Consider the following 25,081-nt stretch of genomic DNA (forward strand, 5'->3'; position numbering starts at 1 on the left):
ATTGCCTTTGTCACAACATGTCATAATAGACCATTCAGAGCCATGGCATCAGACGTAACCTTTTCCAATGAAGGAGTCAGGCCTGTAGCCTTTAATGCTGGCATGTCCTCATAACCAACTCCAGTTTACTAGATTTAACATAAGGTTTCCCACAAGAGAACCATCAGGCATATAGTCATACAACTACAAATGGATGCAAAATTACAGTTGGCAAACAAAAATACTGTCTCTCTCAAGAGGGTCTAACAAGGATGCTCACAGTGTAAATCTTTTATCTCCACGGTTTAATAGAGAGGGTAACCAGTGTCAAAACTATGGTGCTGTGTGAGATTCCATGTAACAAAATACACCTCTGCATGCTTTAATACAGAGTAATAACATACCACCTGTAAATGCCTATTGACCTTAACATATGTTTTGGCTAAAACTACGTCAGACCTGCTGCCTTTATCATAGCTTTTCATAATCAACAAATCAGGCCTATAGCCTTGATCATTGGCTTGCCGCCAGAATCAACTCAGTAGTTTGTATAAAGAATAATTTCACAGAACTCAAGAAGTGCAATGCAAGCACTATTTTTCAGAGGAAACAACTTCTGCCCAATCAAATGCTGTGGTATTCAGTTGATCCACCATGTGGACTAAAGCTAAGCCCCTCCTTCGGTAGTACTTCTGAAAGTTCTTTTCTGTGAATTGCATGTTTGTTTGGTGACTACTGCACTGCCAAGCCAGGCCTAAAAACAAGGACTATACATATCTAGACTGGCTTTAAGATGAAATTGCGTACCTTCGGCATTCAAATATTTATATGTCGAACCCAACCTCTTTATCTTTATACAGTCATAAGGATGTGAACGACACTACTCCAATAATTTTCCATATCCGGTTCCTGGATACAGTCTTGTACATATAATCTATGCAGTTAAGGTCTGCTGCCAAGTGTTTGACAGCATTCTTTGCACAAACCCCCAGGATACTCTGTCATGGACTAAGAAATTTTACAGAACATTATTGGGTTTTTTGGGGCACCTTATTTTAGTGACATGCATTAATTATCATCTGGAGGGGAAACAACATGCGTATGTCCGTCTAATCACAACAGAATAGGGCTCCTCTTCACACAGACAGTTTTTGGGATGACAATGTTGGGTACAGCCCTCGTGGATAGGAACTCATGAGGTATAACATGATTGTAAGGCCTATATGAACAAGCACTGGCATAGCCAATAGATCTCGCCTTTGGGACCTTAGAAGTATTTCGTTATCCAGCACAATATCCTTGGTGCAACAACATCAACTGTTGCATGGCTAAACACTTATAAAGTCCCAAAGGCGAGACCTATTGGCTATGCCAATGCTGGTTTTTTACTGCAGCTTGACAGTTCTGCATTAAACCTGCCAACCTCCGTTTTTTGACAACTTGACAGTTCTGCAAGAAACTGCCTTACCATACTCTAATCAGATGAACTTTTTGTTGGAAAGCTCTGTGAAGAATTGAATGGGTCTAAAGGTATTAAGAAGATAATGCATTTAATGGGAACTCTGACCTAAGCATATCTACACATAGGTTTCTGCCCGTGTGTAATGTTTATATATCCAGATTAATTTGGGGTTTGGTCCTTCATTGTCGCACTGTATCACTTCAATGGCTTCCGACTGAAGGCAGAAGCATCTTTACACTGGTTTTCATAGATCAATGTGTTATATTTGGCCACTAATTACTTAGCAAATTAAAATTAAATGATCAATTTAAAATTGTTCACCCTCCCTCAGAAGCTCCAAGTTCTCTTTAGTGTCTTCACAAAGCGAGACACCTTGACTCACTCCTTTTCTGGTAAGGCTCCAAAAATGTAACTGTGCTTCCCGTTCTGTGGATCAATCCCTCTCACCTAGCTTTCAAGAAAGAGCTTAAACATTTTCTGTTCCATCAACACTTTCACAAGAAGTCTAATTCCACAGGATCTAAATCTTGTTCGTACCTAGAATTGATGACCTTGAATACCTGACCTCCTTTTATCATCAATTCAAATCGTATAGGGCTTGGTTTTGTCTGAAATGTTCATATAATAGTACTTACTCTATACCTGGTTTACTTTTAATGTAATTCCTGCTGTTCAGTGTAACCCAATATTTTTCACGTTATTATGCATTTCTTATTATTTCCCCATTTGTTATGGTGTAGGTCATTGTGGTCACATGCATCTGGAACTGTTGATCTCCTATAATTTTTGTATAGGTTTTACGTGCAGTGCTCACCCAAGGCCATGTTCACACTATATAAAACTAAAAACACATGTTCTTGAGTAGTCAAATTAATTTGAATAAATACAGTATATGGAGTTGACCTACATCATAGCACATTCATGGTAGAGCTAGCCGCACGGATTTCCAAAGTCTCACAAACATGTATTTGTCACACTGTGTCCACTGCCCAAATGTAAACATGAATGACATCACGGTGCCCTGGTATTTCACAGATGTCACATGCCTCACAACAGAAGATGCAGGAGAACATCATTAGCTGGTAACGTCACTGCCTGTAATGTATTTAGAAGGTAGCTAGGCCAACGACTGCCTTATGAAATATTGTCTTTTCTTTTTGTGAGGAAGAAATAGCATGAACTTTATGGAGGACGTTGGAAGTTGTTTTTAATATATTTGTGAAAAATCAATATACAGATTCTTTAAAAAAAAATTACTTGGAAGTTGTTAGTTCGATTAATTTCAGTCATTTGGTATGGATCCCCCATAATATGCAGTTTGGGCCGTGTGTCTTTTATACCGAATTAAGCAACATGTGCTTTCTCGTTGTCTAAGCTTGAATAACTACACCGTAATGATGAGCCCCTAAAATGGGCTAGGGGTCATGCTTGATGGTAAACATGTCGGAATGAGCCCAGACTTGTACCGAAAAAATTACGCCAAAAGTGACACTGAAATATTCTGAAGGACGGAATCCTTTCTAGGGACTGAACCCATAAACAATTTAGATAAAGAAAATAAATAATTCCCTTTGAGGCTCATTAGTGTGGTAACAGCTGAAGTGTTAGAAGAACTGGTGAAATACGTCCAGAAGGTCTTGTTCCTTTGAGCAATCTGGCAGCAACATGCAAGGATGCTTTCTAAGTGGGCAAGGTGTTCTTTGTGAATACTCATGAAAAGTTGTTTCATCAGGCAACACAAAATAATGTTTGTGAAATTATGCATTTCTAGCCAAATTAATAGCATGGGCAGGTGTTAGACCTGTCAGCTCTTTGGGTGGTCCCTCCTCATCATTATTTATTTTGTCCCACTTTTGCCTCAAACCCTGTTATAATTTTTCCTTTTTTTGGGAACCACCAGACTTTTTAGTGTTGATGCAGGGTCAGGGAGCCATTTTCCCTACCCCTGGAACTTCTGTCTGAGGGCCTGAGACACAAAATGGTGGCCACCCATTGTCACCTGTGACATCACCAGAACCCACTCGAGGTTTCTAGAACCTTCTGTAACATTCTAGAACCCTGTGACAGTGGGAGGCAGTTTAGAATGTTGGGAGGCCATCTCAGAGTGGCAGTTGGCAACTGACTGCAGAAGAGAGAGGACAGAGTTAGAAGGAGGTCGGAGTAAGGCAGCAGGGGTGGAAACCAGTGCTTGGAGTGGGGTCCAGAAACCCACCCTTGATGCTAGTCCCTACTGACCAAGCCCAGCCTAAAGCCCTGTGTGGGACCAAGACCAGAAGAACCATCTTAAGGAGCTGAACATTTGAAACAGGCCTTAAAGAGGAAGAACAGCAAGTTCCTGACCTGTTCAGTGGTGTCCTCCTGGAGTCCTGACGTCGAGAAGCCTGGAGACCTGGGGCCTGAGGTAGAGAAGCGGCGCTGACAGAAAGCAGACGTCGTAACCAGAGCCGCAAGAGGTCGAGTGAGGGCGCCGACGGAGGTCGTGGAGAGGCGCCGGAGGTCGAGTGGAGATTCACCCGAGGTCGAGGTGAGGGCACCGACGGAGGTCGTGGAAAGGCGCCGGAGGTCGAGTGGAGATTCACCCGAGGTCGAGGTGAGGGCGCCGACGGAGGTCGTGAAGCGCGCAGGAGGTCGGGAGTGGAGATCGCACTCCGGAGACACCCGGAAGCGGGGAGGCCGTGTCCCTGCGACGCCGGAAGGCGACATCGAGACGAGGCCGCCCAGCGACATCGAGTCGAGACCGCCCAGCGACATCGAGACGAGGCCGCCCAGCGACATCGAGACGAGGCCGCCCAGCGACATCGAGACGAGGCCGCCCAGCGACAGAGACGAGGCCGCCCAGCGACAGAGACGAGGCTGCCTCACGACATCGACACGGCGCCGAGCGGAGCCGATCATCGTGAAAAGGGCAGTAAGTGGTAGAGGGGGCGTCTGAGGCCCAGTGGAGCCCTAAAAGACCATTCTAGGGGCTAGAGGGGTGTTAGAACCAGCCTGGGAGTGCCAGGGGTGAACTGAGACTGGTGCAGTGACATCTATGAGGGGCTGTGCAGTTTGGAGGGCCAGATCTTTAGGTTACACTGGTTCTGCCTCAGCTTAGGCCCCAGCCTTGGCCAATCTAGGTGGGACACCCCCAGGCCATCCAAATGACCACAAGCTGTGTTGGGCAAAGTAAGACCAAGTTAACTCATGAAAGTGATCTGATCTATACTGTCAGTGATTGCTTTTCCTTATTTATTGAGGGTGCTTTATTTATTGTCTTCCACTAATTTATTCCTGCACTGTATTTATTGTCTGACTGTATTTATTTGCCGTCTGTATTTATTGCACAACTATTTATTCTTTGCTTAATGATGACCTGAACCTATTTATTGAAATTCCAAAGTAGCATTATTTATTTGGCCTGCTCTTTTGTAGAAAAATCCTATTGTATTGTATTTATGTTATGAAACCTGCAACTAAGAGAAAATAAGATAAAGACATATATATTTTCAACTTGACTGGCATAATTTTTACGGTGTAGTGTCGTTTTTGGAACGGATGAACGCATGGTTATTGTGAGGGTATGACGTACGCTTAACACGGTGCCTGACCCCCAACCGCTCGAGCCAAGCTACCACTGTGCTGGGAACCTGGTGACTGCTAACCCGGTTGCCCGGAATGAGCCCAGACTTGTACCGAAAAAATTACGCCAAAAGTGACACTGAAATATTCTGAAGGACGGAAACCTTTCTAAGGACTGAACCTATAAACAATTTAGATAAAGAAATTAAATAATTCCCTTTGAGGCTCATTAGTGTGGTAACAGCTGAAGTGTTAGAAGAACTGGTGAAATACGTCCAGATGGTCTTGTTCCTTTGAGCAATCTGGCAGCAACATGCAAGGATGCTTTCTAAGTGGGCAAGGTGTTCTTTGTGAATACTCATGAACAAGTTGTTTCATCAGGCAACACAAAATAATGTTTGTGAAATTATGCATTTCTAGCCAAATTAATAGCATGGGCAGGAAATTCAGTCTTCTGAGGATTTGAAGCCATGAATTACGAATGTTTGAAGTCACCGATGCACCGAAGATTAGACAGGAGTCTTCCTTAGCCCTTGCTTGAAATCCTTACTAATGAGTGCAGTGTGATGGGTGGGTGGATACTCCTGTGCTTCATTGTAGTGTAGTGTCCTTAGGGAATAAATCAGTGTGGTAACTTAGCACAGAGGAATGAAACGTTTTCCAGCAATGGATGAAATGTCCCCTTCGGCACAGTCTGTGTGTGTAATTCTTTAAACTTTCAGCGTTGTAAACAATAATTCATCCAATAATAAGAGAATTCAAAAGTAGATCATCAGGTATAATTTTATTTGATTAATTCTTGTGAATGGTAGTGTTGAGCAGTCACACTACAAAGTCAATTTTGTTTTCCCATTAGTTCATGAATAACACCCTGGGTGAATGAATCAAATACAATTATACCTTAGCTACTTTTGCATTCTCTTATCATTGGATAAATTATTGTTCAAAACGCTGAAAGTTTAAAGAATTACACACGGAGGGTGTGCCGAAGGGGACGTTTCATCCATCGCTGAAAAACGTTTCATTCCAGTTTATCAATCCACGCCCACCGATCAGAAGGTGATACCCATCGGCACCCAGTAAACGACTTGCATTACTTACAGTTAAAACTACCAGGAGTGTGATTGTCACTACATTTACCTACAACTTGGCATTGAGAACATGCCTTTCAGTCTGACAAGCTGATATTGTTATAGTGCAGTGGGTTAGTGTGCCTAAAGCTGTGCAGACAATTTTAAATTGTACAGTTAATAATAGTTGTAGTACCTTCTATATGTTTTTGCCTTTCTAAGCGTGATCAACAAAAAGTTATAGTCTATAAAATATACTGGTAGCATGTTATTGTCTCGAGTGTGTAGCAGGGAAGTGCTCTATGGTACAGTGTGATGTAGGGTACAGTGCAGGGCGCTGGTGCCTCCACGTGGGTTTGTTACTGTGGGTTTCAGTGCAGTATAGTAGTGGAAATGCAGTACATTGTGGAAAGTTAGTTTCCCTAGGATTCAGTTCTACGGGATTAGTCTTCCTTGGCTGTGGTGTGACAGGTCATTCTTTCTAGGATGTAATACACTGCACAGTTTTGAAGTTCCTAGGAGTGAGTACTGTGTAGGGCTAACAGGATACCGTGAGGAGTGAGGACTTAGTAACCTGTAGATGCGGGACAGTGTGTTAGAATCCCTAAGTTATATAATGCTCTGTTAGGTTATGTTCAAATAGACCTTATAAAGCACAACATTCATTCAATAAAGGCGTCTTGGTACTGAATAAGAGGATTACTTGTTAAAGTTTGAAAACAGATTCCCAATTACAATTCCTGCAACTGAGGGGAAAACAATGTCATTTCTTGGTAGAAAAACGAAAGACCACTCTGACAGCATCACCTGATCTTGGAGATTTGTCGAAGAACTAGTCATCCCCCATCTGGAACCTGAAGTTATATCTAACAGTATACAACTGGACTTTGCAGATAAGATACAATTCAGTCTGCACATGAGAGGCCAGATGGACTAGACAGATGCAACTAGGAAAGAGAGCGTAGGGGGGGGTGGGGGTTAGAAAGGCAGATGAGGCTCAATGTGTTGAAGGTTGACAAAGGTCTATTTTGGTAGCTTGAGGAGGATGCCATTAAAGTTGTCAAATGTTACTTGCTCAGTAAATTATAAAAAAAAAAAATGTGACTCCTATCAAATTAAACTAACAGATTTGAAACACAGCTGATGCAAGTGGTCTGAAGGATGGGATTCATCAAACTCTACTATTGGCTGGTGGAGAAAGCACAGAAAAATCCAAACCCTATCAACTTAGTTCAACTTGTGATGATTAACCACCAACCAAAGATCAATCTCAAAGTAGTTGGCAAATATGGCAGATGAGTCCCCTCTTCAACACCCTTAGATCTGGGCACATCCCCTCGGTGTTATATGCCAAAGTCATGGTGTAAAGGGATGGGCCAGGTTAGCAGATAATCCTGACTGATGGATGAATGTAATACTGGAAAACAGTGAAGACAGAGCTGACTCCTGGTGACACAACAGCTCAGAGGCTTACATCTAGACATTTATTGGAATGAGGTGCATAAATTATATGATTTTGTTATAGGAGTAACAGACCGATCGTCTATTAAAGCAGGGGTCTCCAAACTTTTCTGAAGCAAGAGCTACGTATGTTCTATTACATTTTCCTGAGCTGGTAATCTTATTAAAAAGATGTAATAGTTACCACATCAGGTAAGATTACAGATTACCAGCAGTGATCACTTCAGTGCACCAGGCAATATTGCTAGCAGTTGCTTAAAAATGCGTTGTCAATGAGGACTCCCTCTAAATGGGTAATACATAACAGCCATAGGTTCAATGCACCTGTCACCAAGTTCATAATATTAGAGAAAAATCTCCCCAACAACGTTGGATTTTCTCACTCAAATACCTTTAAATACATTTTAGAAAACTCACTTATTGTTCTCCACACAACAGCTTATGAGTTCTGAAAATATACACACATTTCCACCTCAAATGTAGGTTTTTCAATTTCGGTTTACATATTAATTCAAACAAGCACAAGCTTCGAATTTATTTGGGCTGCACACAGAAGAGCTTCTTGCAGATATCTCAAGAGCTACCAGTAGCTTACAAGCTACTTTTCGGAGAAGCATGTTTTAGAGTTTGAGTTATAGTGATTAGCAACCATTGATTTCTTTTATTGTTAATGAGGGTATCTAAATATCTGAGTGGCTATAGGAAACATGGCAGTCACTCAGCAAACCTTTAGTACCTGGGGCAGCTCCTCTGAAGGCACAGAGATCTCAAACAGGCTAACAGATATTTCAAAATACGACGCTAATGAGGCACTTTGTTAATTTAGCAATACAGTCAACCAAAGTTAGTAAAAAGATTTTTGTGAATTATATTGCATAGACATTGCGCACTCAGACTATCACAACCTAGCTCCTTTCACCTTATTACCGACCATTGTATGACTGAAATGAACCTCTGGATGAATAGCAACTCTCTGAAGCTGAATACCGACATGACTGAAATCATCATCTTCGGGATGACCACTTCACCATGGGACCACACATAGTGGCCAACAGAGCCTGGACTGACACCCATTCCAATCACGCACCTCAAGAACTTCCGGATCACCATCTACAGCAAACTCGACACGATCATCCAAGTCAATGCCGTCGCCACCTCATGCTTCCATGCCCTGAAGATGCTGAGGAAGTTTTTCAAATAGCTCCCAATCAGCACCCAGAAACCATCACACACGTACTCACCTCCAGCAAGCTGGACTACAGGAACTAGTATGCTATCAACAAAAGTTCACCAGAAGGCTGCACACCATTCAGAACTTAGTACCCAGAATTACTCTCAACCTCTGAGACCGCACTCACATTACACCACACCTGAAGGATTGCAACTGGCTCCTAAAACACAAACACAAACGAGCAAAAAATCAAACTCCCCACCCACACTCAAGGCACTCGATAGCACTGGCCCTGCCATCCTCAACAATGACATCTATGTTCATAAATCTTCTAGACATCTCCACTTGTCCAGACTCATCCACATGTGCTTGTCCAGGCACATATCCCACATATACAGAAAACCATATCTGAATCTCAAGCCTTCTCCTACATCACTGCCAAAGCGCGGAACAAGCTGCTGCTACACATAAGAGCCTCCTCCTCATTTCTTGAATTCTGCAAGAACCTGATGACCTGACTTTGAGTAGTCCCACTAGGCCCTAGGTTTGGCTAGGTTTACACGTGTTAAGTACCAGGATCCATCCTCGGTGATCGTGTGCTCTACAAACCTGCATTCCATACCCATTTCTGTACCTTCTGTCTCTTTGCACAAAATAACTGGCCCACTTTAACCATAGATTACAGTGATATGTTTGTGCTCTACACATTATCAAACTTAATGAATAACTAAGACAGGTGTGCCTTCACATTTTTCAGAAAAAAACCTCCAGATACTATTACCTTTAAGGATATGGTACAACACAGATATTTAGAAACATGTTAAAAGAACAAGAATTTCACAAATCTTTTGAAGGATGATTGATGTACTCAAAAGCATTGCTACCCTTAATAACAAGCTTCCTGAGATCGTGCTCCAGCTATGCGCACCATTTCCAAATAATCCATTCTCCTGTTTATGAAGTACGGTCCTATTTTTACTAAACGAATGAGGAACTAATTTTCTGCATGGGCTCCCACGTTACAAACACCTCTACAAACATCCATGGTTTACAAATCTGCACCAGGATTGCTTTCTAATGATTTATTCCCCCACATATATCATTCACTACAAGACTTACAATAAGTTTCAATACGGCAACTTAGAAAGTTCCTTTTTATTGCATAATCCCTTTGATGTTGAATCCTCCCCACCCTCAAAACTTCCTGCTTTATCGGTCTCCTTAAACAATAATGGTTCCTGGTTAAGAAGTGTTTAATTACAAAAGTGAGGAATACACTTTGGGAAGCGAATAGTGACAGTTCAAAGGAGCAGCAGGATGTTCAGAGATCTTGGTAAGACCTCCAAGTTTGACCGATATGCACCCTTGTGGGAGGGTTGTGAGGGTGAAAGTTTCATATAGTGTTTCTGGTGATATCATTAGGAGCAGTAACCTACTCTGGCGAAAGCAGTGGGAATTGTAGGCCTGCAGACAGCAGTACACAAGCATTGGTAAACAGCATTATAGTATGGATGTCAACTGTATTTGGAGGACAGTGACTGCAGACAGAAATCAACGAATGTGAAATGTTTTGGGTTGCGTCGAAAGGGATCTCCATCATCACAGGTCCAGCTCCAAGGAGGCAGAGACATTCATGGTCACCAAGAAGGGGTTCAGCAAGCCCCAACTTGGGGATGAACAGGTAGACAATACACTGAACGATGTTAAAATGAATCTGGGCTTGTGATTCTCTCTGTAATGTGAAATATCCTCCATTATAGTTTCCAGTAAGGCCAAGAGGAGACACTTGAAGGTTCAAGGAATGCAACTAACAATTTTGGGAAACCCTGGGGAAGAGGACAAACCTGGAAGTAATTCTGTGATGAATAAAAGCGGTTCTATAAAGTCGTTGAGGTGCCTTTGGATTTGTTTTTTTTATAAGCTGTTTTGGCGATACTTCGATCCTTGCCCACACTAGAGAATGTAGAACTGCTGGTATAATGCTAGTGGATTTTACCGGCTTAATTTAGATTACTTCAAGGAGGTGGCTGCTTTTGAGGTAGGACTATATTCAAAGTTTTGTCCTTATTACATCTAGAAAAGAGGTAATATTTCCGGTGCTGCAAGGTAATGATGACAATAGACCACAGATGGGGAGTGTGAAAAAAGGTCACCCTTTCTTCTTAGTCCTAAGTGGTGTCTTTGTGTAAGACTGTCTCATTTTGATCTGCTTGGTATGGAAGCAAACCTGCAATGGCAAACACTGGCTAATAATAAGAAAAATTCTATACAGTGCTAGGATAGGCTGTTTAGGTAGCATTAGTGCAGTTTCCGGTTCAGTTGCTTTAAGGTCTCGCCTGGCGCTGCTACCACCATGCAAGGGCCTTTTGTAATCGATACGATTCCAGAAGTGTACTTGGAGCCCAGCCCCTCCTTTCCATTGGCTCTCGTCATCGTTTATGGTAAACGATGGCGCTTGATTGGAAATTTGGCTTCTTGGTTACCTCCTTGTCCACTTTTAGGACGGCCCATGTGGACTGGCCAACACCATCTTTGTTCCCGTGACGTGGGAGCTGCATTCCTTACAGAGCGCACGCGAGCCGCACATTTTCACGATACAATATGTTCGCCAGTCCCGGCTCCATCGTACCTTTCGTCAAGACAGCGGAGACCAATTGATTCTGTTATCATGACTCCATTTCCCCCTAGTCGTCTTTGCAATTCCTGCGCCCTCTTGGCATCACAGTGTCATAACACCCTTGTCGCCGTAATTTCGTCAACCCTTCTGACATCGACAAACTGTCATATCGTGTCAGCAGAAGAGATGTGCATCAAATCTTCTCGCTCGCATTCCTGCAGCCCTTTCCCTCTCCAACCCTCCCGCGCATGCCTCCTCCCACCGCCTACAGCAGCGTCCAGGGGTTCTTCGTAGCTTGAGAGCGATTGCTGCTTCCTAACTGCACAGAAATTTACGTTCAGGAACAGAGTTATTTCCATGCCTTCGTTTGTCTTTTCCGACTGCGCCCCTTACGCAGCTTCTTGACTCTCCCCGCCCCCTTCCGCTGTACGACACTGCCTTCTCTGAGTTAAAGTACATACATCGGGTAGATCTTCCCCTCTGGCCTAGATTGTGACTGGACTGTGTCCCAGACCTGCCTGCCAACATAGCGGCTAGGCTACGGCATATACACCAGAGCTGCAGTACCCAAGGAGGATTTCGACTGAAGACTTGCACAAGTGAGTGAAGTCTTGCACACATGAGCGAAGCGAGCCAACCTGAGGTCCTCTGAGTTGGTTCGGAACATTTACAAACAAGCATTAAAAATGCAATCGGTCTCGCCTTTCATTAAGTTAAAGCCATTTGCTCTACTATACAATATCATTAGCAAAGCAAATGGCTTTAACTTAATCAAAGGCGAGACCTATTGCATTTTCAATGCTGGTTTTGTCTGTCAGCAATGTGCTTCTTGTATCACTCCGATATCCATGCGCTGTCTGACGAAGCTTCAAGTGAGGTTAGTAAATAAAATATGTTTGCACTTTTAACTGTTCTTTAGTGCTTTGACCTCTTAAAAGAAAATCGTGCAGTTTTCAGAACCTGGCATCAATTAGTGCTCAATTTTGAGTGAGGGTGCCTAGGTTTAGGATGCACCTCTCCTCTTTGTTCCTTATCTTGTATAGTTTCGAAGACAAAGGAATATCTCTTTTGGGGAAGTTGGGAGAGAGGCATGGTTTAATCATGGCATAACCCTGGGAAGGACTTTGAGCATGCACACAGATTTACAACCGACCCCTACCAAACCATCAGTTTTGGTGTGTCTTACTTGTGCACTCAGAACATCAATTTCCCACTTAACCATTGTCTTTAAGTTTGTAGACCCAGGCGGTTGACTTTGAAAATGTGGTAAAACAGAAATGACAGACAACCTTATTATGACAGATGTCCACTGGAAATTGGTCAAAATGACTTTAAGGTGGTGCTGAGGCTGGTTTGAGATGAAGGGTCGCATGGTGGCATCCGTTATCTTCTTGCTGTGAAATGAGGTTGCTCATTTTGTGCTTCATTTGCCAGAAGGGCAGTGATCTGGCTTGGACATGGAAGGCTCACACTGTTTATTAGTTGTCAAAGTTTAACGTTGTAGATATGCCACAGTTTAAATGATTAATATAAGAGTCTACATGATGTGTCACTGTATTTGAAAACTATGATGCATCAAATCTTACAAGGTATTAGAATGTTGCAAATTTGTTAACTGTCTTAAGACTCGCCTATTAAATGTCCGATTGAATGCAACCAACTTACCAGATCAATTTAAAGTGGGCCATGGTTTTGCTTGACAACTCAGGGTTATAGTAAGGAAATAATTTCCGCCATTTTATAAGCAAACGGTTGTCTTGTCCTTTTGTGTGTGTGATAATATCTGGGTACTAAAAATCTGGAATAAGAAGAATGTAGGAATTTTTACACTCACTCATGCGTACACAGACCTATTTTTCTAAATGTGAAATATCTTCTTCAAACACATATCATTTTCTTTGTGGAGTAAACACTCATTTTACCTTGCAATTCAAATTTGTAAAACCTCGGTTGTGTATTATCCGATGCCCAGACAAAATTGATCATATATCAAAAATAGCATAATTAGCACACAACAATGATTACTGAACATAATAGCATTAAACTTCACCAAAAAAGAACAATAAATTTACTTCACTCTTAGTTCTCATTCACCCATGAAACAGATTTCCAAAATAATGCGATTGGTTATTTCTTACAATTGTCAATAAGGCAGAATTAAATTATTGGTAGATGAAGCCCCCCGGGCCACTAGGCCCATACTATTTCTAACCTTTTTATGCAACTCTTTCCACTACAAAAAAGTTAGCATAATATGTACAGAAGTTTACTAGAACAGCTGTTGTAGGTTTCCACATAACCTCGTGACTTTAATCTTACTAATGCGTCCCAGTCAAATGGCAACTCTATTTGCACACAGAATATGTCACATCAGATGGCGTTTTGCGAAAGCTCAGTGGCATCAAAGTGAATCTGGCCAAAACTTCAACAGGAGCAAAACTTCAAAATCGGAAAACAAAAAAACACTAAAACCAAATATGGGTTTGATATCTTCACAACTTCCCCAAGGCAATTAACTGCAAGCATGTAGTCAAAGGCTAGGTTCATGCAACAATTACATATTTTAATGGGTTTTCGTGGAGCTGATCTAGTTCTAGAATCTTGAAGTTCATCATTCGTTTAAATTACTTTGGGTTAAGTATTCCTTGTAGTTTGTTTGCGGAATTTGTAATTCCTCTTTGGCTTACCAAGCTAATTGCATGTCTTGGGATCGTGCGCACAAAGCAGTGCTTGGGAACTTCACTGACACGCATTTAAGAGAGCACACTGATGAAGGCTGAGGACCAGTTTTACACAAGGCATCAGTTTGAAAAGGTTGCCATAGGACAGATTTGCCACACCCAATTCGAGGGGAATAACAGTTCAACTTCATATGACAATAGTGCCAATGTTCACTCTCTCAGCAAAGCAACGTTTGACATACACAAAGTATTAAAACAAACAGGAAAGAATTGATACAATCACCTTGAAAATCTTATAAGTATAAAATTAACGTATCTCTGAACCTTTCATCTGATATACTCATTTGCAGGTATAATTTTCAGATTTCCATCAACAAGCTCTTTACTGTGTAAACTTTCCATTCCATTTTGTTCTGTCTTTTTACTCTTTGCTCAGTTGTTTGACATAAACAGAGGCAATCTGTGGTTCAATGAGGCAAAGCTACGCCTTTCTCTTCCATGAATATTAGCCAATGGGAAAGGAGCACAAGCCTGTAATTCTCAGGTGGAGTTGCGTGCTTTTTAGGTTTCACCTGCACACAGTTTTAACTGTTTTTTGTCAAAAGACCTATTGAATACAATACAAGTATTCACAATGGACTTCAGGCCTGCCCATTGCTCATCACTGATTTATCACATATCAATTTAATTTACTTGCTTGTTCCTCAGTGGCTTGCCTTCCTCCTATTGGGTGTGTTCCTCTGCTTGATTACAGCTTCTTTACTACCCCTTTGATTGGATGACTTATCATTGTACTGCTTACATTCAGGTAATTACATCTTTGGGTCGAAGCCTACCAGACACCAGAGCTGTCTGGTTTGATAAGGTCATCTTGGGGACATTCAGAAAGCTTCCCTTGGAATACATTCCACCCATTGTTTACCACTGACTCTGTGGTTTGTAAGTCACATCGGCTTGCCTTCTATTTGCTGGCTCTATTGGTTTTGGGCTGTCCAGCTAGAGTGTGTTTTTCTTTGCCAAAACCCTATTTACTGTATTTGTCAACCTGTGCGTGATTTCTGTAAACTGGCCTTTAAATCTTGTTCTCATCTTGTCACACTTTCTGCGCATTCAAAGACATAGGCCAAATGTCAGGCTCTGTCTTCCATAAGCATGGTATTTAATTTTCTTTTTCTGAGGATTGATGTGAAAATCATGCTGGCTCCAGGGGGGGTGCTTGAGGAAGAATTTACAATGATTTTTAGGTATCACCTGGCGTTAACAGCACGCATGCACTGCTCTCGCCATGCAAGAGACTCTTGGAATCAATACGGTTTTCGAAGGGGACTTGAAGCCCTGCCCCACTTGAAGCCCCGCCCCTTCTTTCCATTGGCTTGTGTCATAGCTTATGCTAAACGTAGGCTTTCCATTGTGAAGGAGGCTTTTTAATCCCTCCTTGTTGCCTCTCTGTCCACTTGTAGCCCCGCCCACCAGGACTAGATCTTTTACTGGCGGCGTGACACTCTGTCCTTCATTACTCCATGTAGGCACTTTGTTTTTTCAGTACGGAGATAGTACGATGTAAACAAGCGTTTGCAATGCACGAGAGCCTATTCCAAGATGGTGCTGATGAGGGAGAGCGACACCGGGTTGTGGCTGCACAACATATTTGGATCTGTGGACGAGCTATGGGCGCCGCCGAGTATCGTTTCCCTCCTTAGCACCTCCATCATCGACAACATCCGTCTCTGCTTCCACGGACTGTCCTCAGCTGTCAAACTGAAGCTGCTCCTCGGCATGCTGCATTTCCCCCGTCGCACAGTGGATGAGTTTTTTTTTTTGTTAGCCTGCATCTTTGCACATTAACTGTTTTGTTTACTTGTTTTACATTGACCGCGCGCTTTATCTTTTAGTATGGGGCACCTTTTTGTTCTGCACCGCACTGCTTGCCCAACTATAATCAGCTTGTTATTGAAGTGGCATTTTTAGTTTTTATCATGATGCAGAGACTCGAACCGTACGGCGCAAGCTTTACGGTGGTCTAATCTTTCAGCATGTCATGCTCTGGCCAGACTTCGGTGGCACAGCACGTTGAGAGCTCAGAGCAGTCTTCAACCCCCCACTTGGCACACCACACTGCTCCCAGCTAAGTGAAAAGAAACGCTCAGCCGTTGGCAATCTCCGGTCCCCCCTCCCTTCATGCTCATGTCATTTATAAATAAGTGTAAAATGTTACGGTTACCATGTTGTTCCTGCTTACATTTCACATGGTGTATCTTTTATTGTGGCATCCGAGCAGTTTGTTCTGCACGGAGCAACTCACCTGCCTAAATTTTATTAAAAGACTAACTATACTTTAACTCTCACCACAGCGCCTAATTCACGAGCGCAGCGCTTTATCTTCTGTCGCTCAGCTGTTACTATCGTTCACCTGTTACAAATGACAGTATTTATTTTAAATTTTCATTTGCATGCCACCACCCCCACCCCCACTTTTGTGTCTTCACGCATGCTTTCTCTTTTGCGTTACACTTCTGGCACAGCATGGTGAGAGCTCAGAGCACTCTTCCATCCCCCTCACCCAGAGCACCACACTGCTCCGTTTTACGGCTGCATAATATTTCAGAATTCCGTGCTCCAGGCCAGACTTCGGTGCCACGAACACAGCGAGAGCTCAAAACAGTCGTCGGCCCCCTTACCGGGCGCACCACACTTCTTCCCTAAGTGAAAACAATGCTCAGTCGTTAGTACTCTCTGGCGGATGCCGCACCCGAGCACAGCAGTCAATCAGGTAACTCTCCCCTTGTGGTATCCTTATCTCCAGAAGTCTTCAAGCCATCTGCATTGTAGACTTTAATCCAGCAACTCGATAGAAAGTCTCAGTTGTTTCCTCAAACCCGTTCCTATTTTCCCAAGGCACTCAATCGGAAAATGTTGCAAGACCCTTGTGTAAGGCAAGTATCTTCACCTCTATTTTAACAACAAACACTAGTTAAATACCATGGCTGGTTTAAACTGTTGAAATAGGTAAGTTCAGTCAGCACAGATGACAAAACGGTACACAATCTAGTGTATTTGTAGCTTTTAGCAACAGCTTTTTTCTTTAAGGTATGACTGGAGAATACCTCTACAAAATGCAGCAATGAGCAAAAAACCTGAAAACAACTCTCTAACATACCAGCCATAAGGTCGCTGAACGCAAAAATCACAGTTTAGGTAAAAACGACCATTCAGCTAACACTCTATGAGCAACTAGCGCAGCAGAAAAACAAGGTGACATTGAATAAATGTTTTTCTGATGTTTATTTTTTTCTACATGGGAGTTAATGTCTCCGACTGTACATATAAGACTTGGCGAAATGGTGGACATGGTATATAGAGCCACGTCTGTTTTCTTGTGTCAAGCTTGTAAACTTTTTATTATTCTCAGGTAAAGCTGTTTTTTTTCAGGCAGCATATTAATTTTGTTTCTCCTCTTGTATAATATATTTTCCATTTTCCGGTTCTCCAACACTGCGAGGCCGTATGAATGGCAATAGAGCTATGAAAATATGATCACTTCACTCCAAACAAAACAAGCATTGGCATAGTCAATAGGTCTCGCCTTTTGGACCTTATAAGTGTTTAGTTATCCAGCACAATATCCTTGGTGCAACAAAATCAACTGTTGCATGGCTAAACACTTATAAGATCCCAAAGGCGAGACCTATGGGCTATGCCAATGCTTGTTCTCTATGTAGGAGAAAATGGTGCGGCTGGGGCGCTCTTCCTTGCGCCTCACCAATCACAACGCTGACATTGCAGCAGGGGAGAAGGAGGAGGGAGGCTGTCTAAAACCCAGGAGCAGCAGGAGGCCAGGAGCTGAGGCGGCAGCGTGTGATGTTGGAACTGGAGGAAGGTACGTTTTTTTTTATTCATGACCACTTAACCACCCTCCCCGTGAACCCATCTGCCCGTTTTGCCGGCCGTAACTGAATGGAGGGCTCACTAGACAGGAGCGGAGTGTGCAGGCACATTTGTGCTCATGTGGAGCATTGTGATGAGGTGGAGTGGTGGGTGGATGTTTGCAGTAAGCAGGAGATTAAATGAACTGGGGAAGTGGGCTGCCCAGAGTTGGGAAGATTCACTTTACAAAGAGGGCGGGATGGCTTGCTTGTGTTTTATCACAACTGCCGACAGTTTGCTTAAAAAACGTACCTTGTAAGAAAAAAAAAAAATTAAGTATAAGACTTCAGGTTTACATTTACTTTGTATTCAGGATGCGGTAAATGTAAACGTGAAGTCTTACACTTTTTTTTTTTTTTTTTTTTTTTACTTACAGGGTCCCAAAGTAGCAAGTAGCCTTGTCAGTAGCATGACGCACTAGATGAGGGCAATTACACTAAAACTTAATGAAATGCATTTGTCCTGTTGAATTTAGTTTGCTATGTGACCTTCCCTTAGAAAACTCAATTCAACAGGACAAGTGTGAAGTTTAGAACATTGATACACCTTGATCTCAACAGACTAACATTTGATAAATAAAAAGACGATTAAGCCTGTGGTTCTACCCACGCTTTTATACACCACAACGCCTTAAACACCCCCCCCCCTTGTCGCCAAACTTCCCCAAAAAAACATTCCTTGTAAAGTTACGGCTGGATCTTCAGTTTCTAGTGAACCGGCTCTTAAGATTTAAAAGCTAAGAGCCGTGCGCAGAGTTGGAATTGTCACTATGAATAATCCTTGTCTTCCTGGTGAGCGTTATACCAAACATACTACATTCGTCTGTTTACATACAGAGCGCGTAAATACACATATGCGCCGCCGTTAAAACATATAATCACGGCTATGCAATGTTAAAAACGGAGTATAATAAAATGCCAAAACTAAGTTTAACAACAGGCTGCCATTTTCTTAGCTGCATCTTACATGCAGGAGAAGGTAAAGGTACTATCTGCTAAACAAAAAAAAAAACGTAAATCACCGATGCATTAACTAGCGTTGCAATGTCTACTAAACTGACTTGTGACGCAAGATTTTTTGTGGAATACTCAAAATGTGCATAGCCGGCCACGCCCAAAATGGTGCATCCGCCTCAGGGAACAGGAAAGGGTGTCATCTTGGGTGAGCTAGGTTTTCGCACATCTTAAGACAAATTGACTCCACCGCTCCAGACTGAGGGTTCTTATGGGTGTATAAAATGTGACAAAATCATCTTTCCCAATTGTTGCCTGACATCAAATTGTAGAACATACGAGCATTGGAAACGACTGACTACAGCTCAGCATGTTAATAATACCACCACAACAGCTATACGCTTATTTTTTCCTTTTATGATTTTTTTATCTATATCTAGGTGTTGGAATGGGACAATTATGTTGGGATACTTTACTGGATCAAACTTAGTTGCGCAAGCAGTGAGGGACGCCGTTCTATCCTGAAGCAAGCACCTCTGGATTGAGCGGTCCCGTCAAGGAGTTGTACAAACTTAATGCGCCCAGCAGGCGGCGATGCTGCGCTTTTTTCCAACACCGGAGCCTGCAGGCACAGTAAGGCACTAAGGCAAGTTACGCACTGCCATACTGGATGCTGTTAAAACCACTCTTCATCCTTTCATAATGTACCCCACGCACACGGTTAATCTTCTGCTAAAAATTCATACCAAATGCTTATGCTTTGAACATTGATATGGTGGAGTACTTGAAAGGAGCGAGTCTTCCAAACGAGTTTGTGTGCCTATAGGCTGTCCACCCACTCAATCTTCTTTTGTGGGTGTGCGGGGCCAGGGAAAAAGCGATTATTTTTCGCTCCCCTGCGATGTGCATCATAAAGCTTCTCGAAGGAGTAGCCCAATGGAGCAGCTCTCAAAGCAGCTACATGACGCATTGGGATCGCGGAGGCTTCAGGTGACCTGTCTTCCATCAGCTGATTCTATCGCCGCAGGCAGTGAGTGGTGTGTGTCGGTGTGGGCGTTAACTTTTTTTTGTGAGGGCGTCTGCAGCTGGAAAGAGCTGAGGTGCATATGACGCACCCCGCGCCTCTCCGGCTACACCTGGAGCTCACCAAGACAAACAGTCACAGCGGACACCATTTACGCAAATATTTGCTTTTACGAAAATAAAAAGCTCAACACTTTATTTTTTGTTGTGTGAAGTAATGATGAAGCATGTGTAGGTGACACTCAACCAGCATTAGTGCACGGAGTCCAGAGTTGTATGTGCGCAAGTTGTTTGAAACGCAACATGCCCCAGTAGCAACCCCGACAGGAGATTGCGCAGTAACGACCTCTCCCCAGCCTGCAGCAGACTGACAAGACCCTCTCAAGAGTCGCTCGCGAACCTGTGAGAGCGCGCGCACGCTCCTTAACAGGTGAAACATACATAAGCAGGGCACATGTATGTAACAGCAAAGCCAGTAACCACTGGAGCGTTTAATCCAGTGGTTATTGGAATACATGCTTGTGAGCACGCGAGTGGTGCGCGCGTGAGAGAGGGGGAGCAGGAGGTGACCCCGGGAGTGGTGCATGCGTGCGCGCGCAGTCTGCTCATTTTCAAGCACTGCACGCGTGCTTGTGGCGCGCTCCCGCAAGATGGATGCCGCCACAAACAAGTGTGTGTGCTCGGAAATAAGCAGAGCGACGGCTAAAGGCCCTCCTATGCAGTGCATGCACGCTGCGTAGGCAAGACCTAAAAACGCAAGTGAAAAGCAATGTCATTTTCAACGCCAATAGCTCGAACGTTCACAAGTGCGAGACCGATTGCATTGCAAATGCTTGTTTTTATAGCACACAACATTTAAATGTCTCTAAATGAACTGTGCAGATATTTCAGAATTAGAAAAGCCCAAATGAAGCACATTTTGGGGGGATTCTTACGTGTGGTGTAAACAACTATTTTAAAACGATCAGTACACTAGATGCTGACATGGCCACACGCTGTATACTTTTATCAGTAAAACGGTATGTCTGTGCAAATGTAATGGTGAATTTGTCCGAATTTGAAGTGTGCTACCACCCATGCATATTCCACTCTATGCCACTCCACTCTACTTTGCACCACCCTACACTATGCAACAACACTACTTTGCAACACTCCATTCCCCTCCTCTCTACTCTGCACAAATCTACTCTATGCCAATACACTCTACCCTGCCCCACTCTTCTATGCAACACTGCACCCTTTTTCACTGCATTTTACACCAATACACTCTACACCACTTTACTCAAAACCACTGCACCTTACGCCAACTACTCTGCACCATTGCACTCTGTGCACTATGCTCTACTCAGCAACACCACTGCATTCCATGCCATTGAACTCTAAGCCACTCTATTTTACTCAGCACAACTGTACTCTAAACATCTGCTCTCTACACTATACGCCACTACATTCCATGCCAATGCACTCTACACCACTCTACCATACACCACTACACACTACTGCAGTCTACTCTACAACACTACACTCTCTGCAAGTCCACTCCCCACCACTCTACTGGACGCAACACTTCACCAATGGACTCTACAGCCCTACAGTACTGTACTCTTCCCAGCACCACTCCACTCTGTCAATTCACTCTACAACATTGCACTCTCCGCCACAGAATTCTCTGGCACTCTTCTCTGCCACTGCAATCTACCCGGCACCTCCATTCCACACTACTCTATTGTACGCTGCTACACTCTATGCCACTGTACTCCATGCCAATGCTCTACACCACTTTACTCAAAACCAATACACTCTGAGGCAATCCAACTTGCACCACTGCACTGTACGCCATTGTACTCTACTCTGCAACACTGAATGCCACTGCATTCTACACCACTCTACATGATTGAACACTACATCACTTTACTCTGCCCCATTCTACTACACTGCACTCTACACAAATGCACTCTATGCAACTCTACTCTGCACCACTGCACTCTCCACCACTCTACTCTGCGCCCCTCTAAACGGTGCCACTGCACAAATGCTCTTACGCTACATCTTCCGTCGTTCCTCCTCCTCACAAGTTCACTCCCCGTGCCTGTCCTCGTTTCATTTGCGCCATAAATCATTGGCTGCACACAGGGATGGGCGTGGGCAATGGTTGATGGTGGCAGCATGGTTTGCTCGCTCTAGGGCTTCTCAAACCATATTCATAGAAACAGAAAACAGTTGCACGAGAGTCACAAGTGCAGGCTAGAGAGAACGTATTAGACTCCAGGATCATACACAACAATAACAGACTAGAGTTGTGGCCATTTTTTAAACAGAGGATTTAGTTCATTACAAGGCGAGCAACAGTTCCGCAGTAGGATGCGTAAAATCCAGTGCATTTTTAAATATTACAAAATTAAGGATACGCACTAGCACAGGATTTCCTCAAGAATCTGGCACCATTTGTTATCTTTTCATATAGTATCATGCCTGAGATCGGGGAATGGCTTTCATTTTTATTAGGTTGCATTGGATTAATAATGGTCTTTGTTCTCTGTATCATATTGCATACCTTGTGAATTAAAACACAAGCGATGTTTTCAATATACCACGTTTGAGTAGTGTTATTGTAAGTTCTCATTTAAAAAAGTCCAAGCCCTGTTCTTTGACCTGAAGAGGTAGAACAAGAGTGCCCTCATTCGAGGACTGAGGTCATTCGGGGACTACTTTTCACGTCTTGGGTGTACAATAGAAAGCAGGAGTGACAATAAGAGTCAGAGAAATTGTGGCCTACTGAACCTATGTGTAAAGTTCTGATTTTGTGTGTCACCCAGAACTATGCACTGACATCCCACATGTCAAGTGTGTGTGCACCAATAGTTAGCCTTTGATACATTCATGGTAGCAGGACTCTGTATGCGAGTCTGAGAACTGAAGTCAGTAGGATCCACTTTGTACGCCCCTGGTTTACAAGATAGAGAAGGGAGAGGCCAGCTTTCCCAGACAGTGGAAGTGAACTGCATGTATTTCTGTGGCTGGAGGTTGGAGACCCAGACAATGAACTGAAGAGGCTCAAGACAGTGTGAAAGGCAGCAAGTCTAAGACGCTCAATGCTGCCCGGTGCAGGGTTCCACCTCTAATTCACTTTGGGTTCGCTATCAAAATAATGAGGCAAGCGCTGGAAACTGGAAGACAAGAAAAAGGTTTATTTCTCATGAGGAGATCACGTCAACTGCAGACACCGGGATGTCTGAGGGAGGTGTTCTGCTGATAACTCCTTTGGCTCTTCCTTTTATACAGGTTTGACACAATGCATTTGTTTCATCAACATAGTTACACAAGCTTTGAGTCCCCGCCCCGGGCAGGTTGTCACACAAGCCCAACAGTAATTCTCTTCTCACCCAGGTCAAACAGACAATCTTATCTTGCAGCTGGACCTTGCTTCAAGGTCTAAAACATGTGAGACCGGCCAGATCTAAGGGTCCGTTCTGTTGATAAAAACAGGTCCCATTGTTGGTAAAAACAAGTCTTGCTGTTTGCAGTGCAATAAATCATGTTGCAAGAGTCTTTTTGGTGTTTGTAAACTGTTTGTGTAACTAGGTGCAGTGAGGGGTAGAGTGTCCAAAGGTTTGCCTGTAAACAGAGATGAGAGGAAAAACGAGTTTGTGGCAGCAAGTGGCGCTGAGGTTTGTTATGGCAATAGAGTTTATAGCCCCCAGCACACATACCAGGTCGGTAAGAGGGTCAGAGGGATGCTAGTAAGGGCAGGGTGAAACAAAGGTGACCAACAGTACAAAATGGCTGTGATAGATTAAAATGACTGCAGCTTATGTGCTCATAGAAATTTCCACCAGACAAGATGGCGCAGGCAATGTTCACGATTGTCGTTTTGCTTTTAACAGTGGCCCCTTTGAACATAACTAGCCAGCTTGTCAGTCTATTTCGATCTCCATAATGTCCTGTATCTCTTGATCATACATCTACTCTCATTTTTGTTAGCGGAGTGTCCATAGTCTTAGGGTGCAAGGTAGTTATGCAAAGAGAACTCAAAGGTGGTATACAGTGTATACCCAAACAACATCCACATATTGTCAATACTGGGACCAAGAGAATCATTGATATTTTCCAACCCCACTCCTTCAAGATGTCCCAAAACCAACTTCCAATTGTCCAGGTTCCTGATCTCAGATGAATTTCTGAAGACAGTCTAGGTCCGCTAGTACCACGTCCAGGACCATGCGATTTTGCAGGGTAACTAGACGGACCGCTAGGAGCTCAGCAGTGTTGTTGGTGAGGATGCCAGCAGTGACGTTTAGGGCGGTCTCTACCGCTTGGGATAGATGTCTGATGGCTCGGCTGTTTGCCATCGGACCCCATAGCGGGATGAGCTCTTTTGCTGCGTCGAGGAACTGTGATGAGGCAGTGTGTGCTTGATCAGTATCTTTAGATCGTTTTTTTCGGTGATGCTCTGCATGGGCTGTGTAGGTTGGTGGCAAAACAAAGGCGATGTAGCACGTGCCCCTCCAGTTGCTTGGGAGCCAGGTGTAGGCTTTGGTTCCACAAACAAAGTACATATTGGGTGATGCAACAAGCGCTAGAGGGTTGGCAGGGTTCAGAGTCCTTACAATACTACAGGTGCTGGACCCACATTCTTAGTCCCACAGCCTTCAATGCATACAAGGCCAGAGACGTTCACCACAGATGGGGCCACAGTCAGTGTTGCAGCAGTTCTTTTCTTCAGGAAGGAAAATGTGGCTCTGTTAGGGTTATTGAACAGTTGCATTTCCACTCGTTCTTTGGAGGGGACATTCATCAGGAATGTCGCGTTGAAGGTGTGAGGGCAGAAGGGGGCGGCTGTTCTTCCTGTTTTGTTTCGCCAGAACTCGTTGTAGAACTGGGCGATTGTTCCGTCAGAAGTGGCATTGTCTTTGTAACTTTCTTGTAGGAGTATCATCCAGGTAAAGCAAGATCCGTGAAAAGAAAAGGGCGAAGGGATGAAACGGATGGAATGTTCAGTGGCATGTGGTAGCAGCCCACAGACCCAACAGTTGGTAGTATTGGTGGCAAGATTGTGCTGGTGCAACATCTGCATGAAAGAGTTATTCCAGAATTCTTTGCGTCGTTCTCGGAGGTGTGACGGTAGTGATACCAGGAAGTGTTCTTTCTTGGTTATTGGCTGCATGGTGGGTGACAATGTTCT

At 43.4% G+C, this 25,081-nt stretch overlaps 1 protein-coding gene across 29 annotated transcripts in view; it reads right to left on the reverse strand.

Moving 5' to 3' along the window:
• ARHGAP27 (Rho GTPase activating protein 27) overlaps positions 1-25,081 on the reverse strand; it is a 1,125,989-nt gene that overhangs the window by 382,016 nt on the left and 718,892 nt on the right. For 2 of the 29 annotated variants that reach the window (XM_085650902.1, XM_085650965.1), the window contains one exon: positions 12,984-13,116. The exons of the other annotated variants lie outside the window; for them this stretch is intronic. The gene's annotated coding sequence lies outside the window, so the exon portion shown is untranslated. The remainder of the gene's footprint in view (positions 1-12,983; positions 13,117-25,081) is intronic. 29 annotated transcript variants of the gene reach the window in all.

This window comes from Triturus cristatus, chromosome 1_1 (assembly GCF_964204655.1).
Source record: "Triturus cristatus chromosome 1_1, aTriCri1.1, whole genome shotgun sequence".
NCBI classification, from domain to species: domain Eukaryota; kingdom Metazoa; phylum Chordata; class Amphibia; order Caudata; family Salamandridae; genus Triturus; species Triturus cristatus.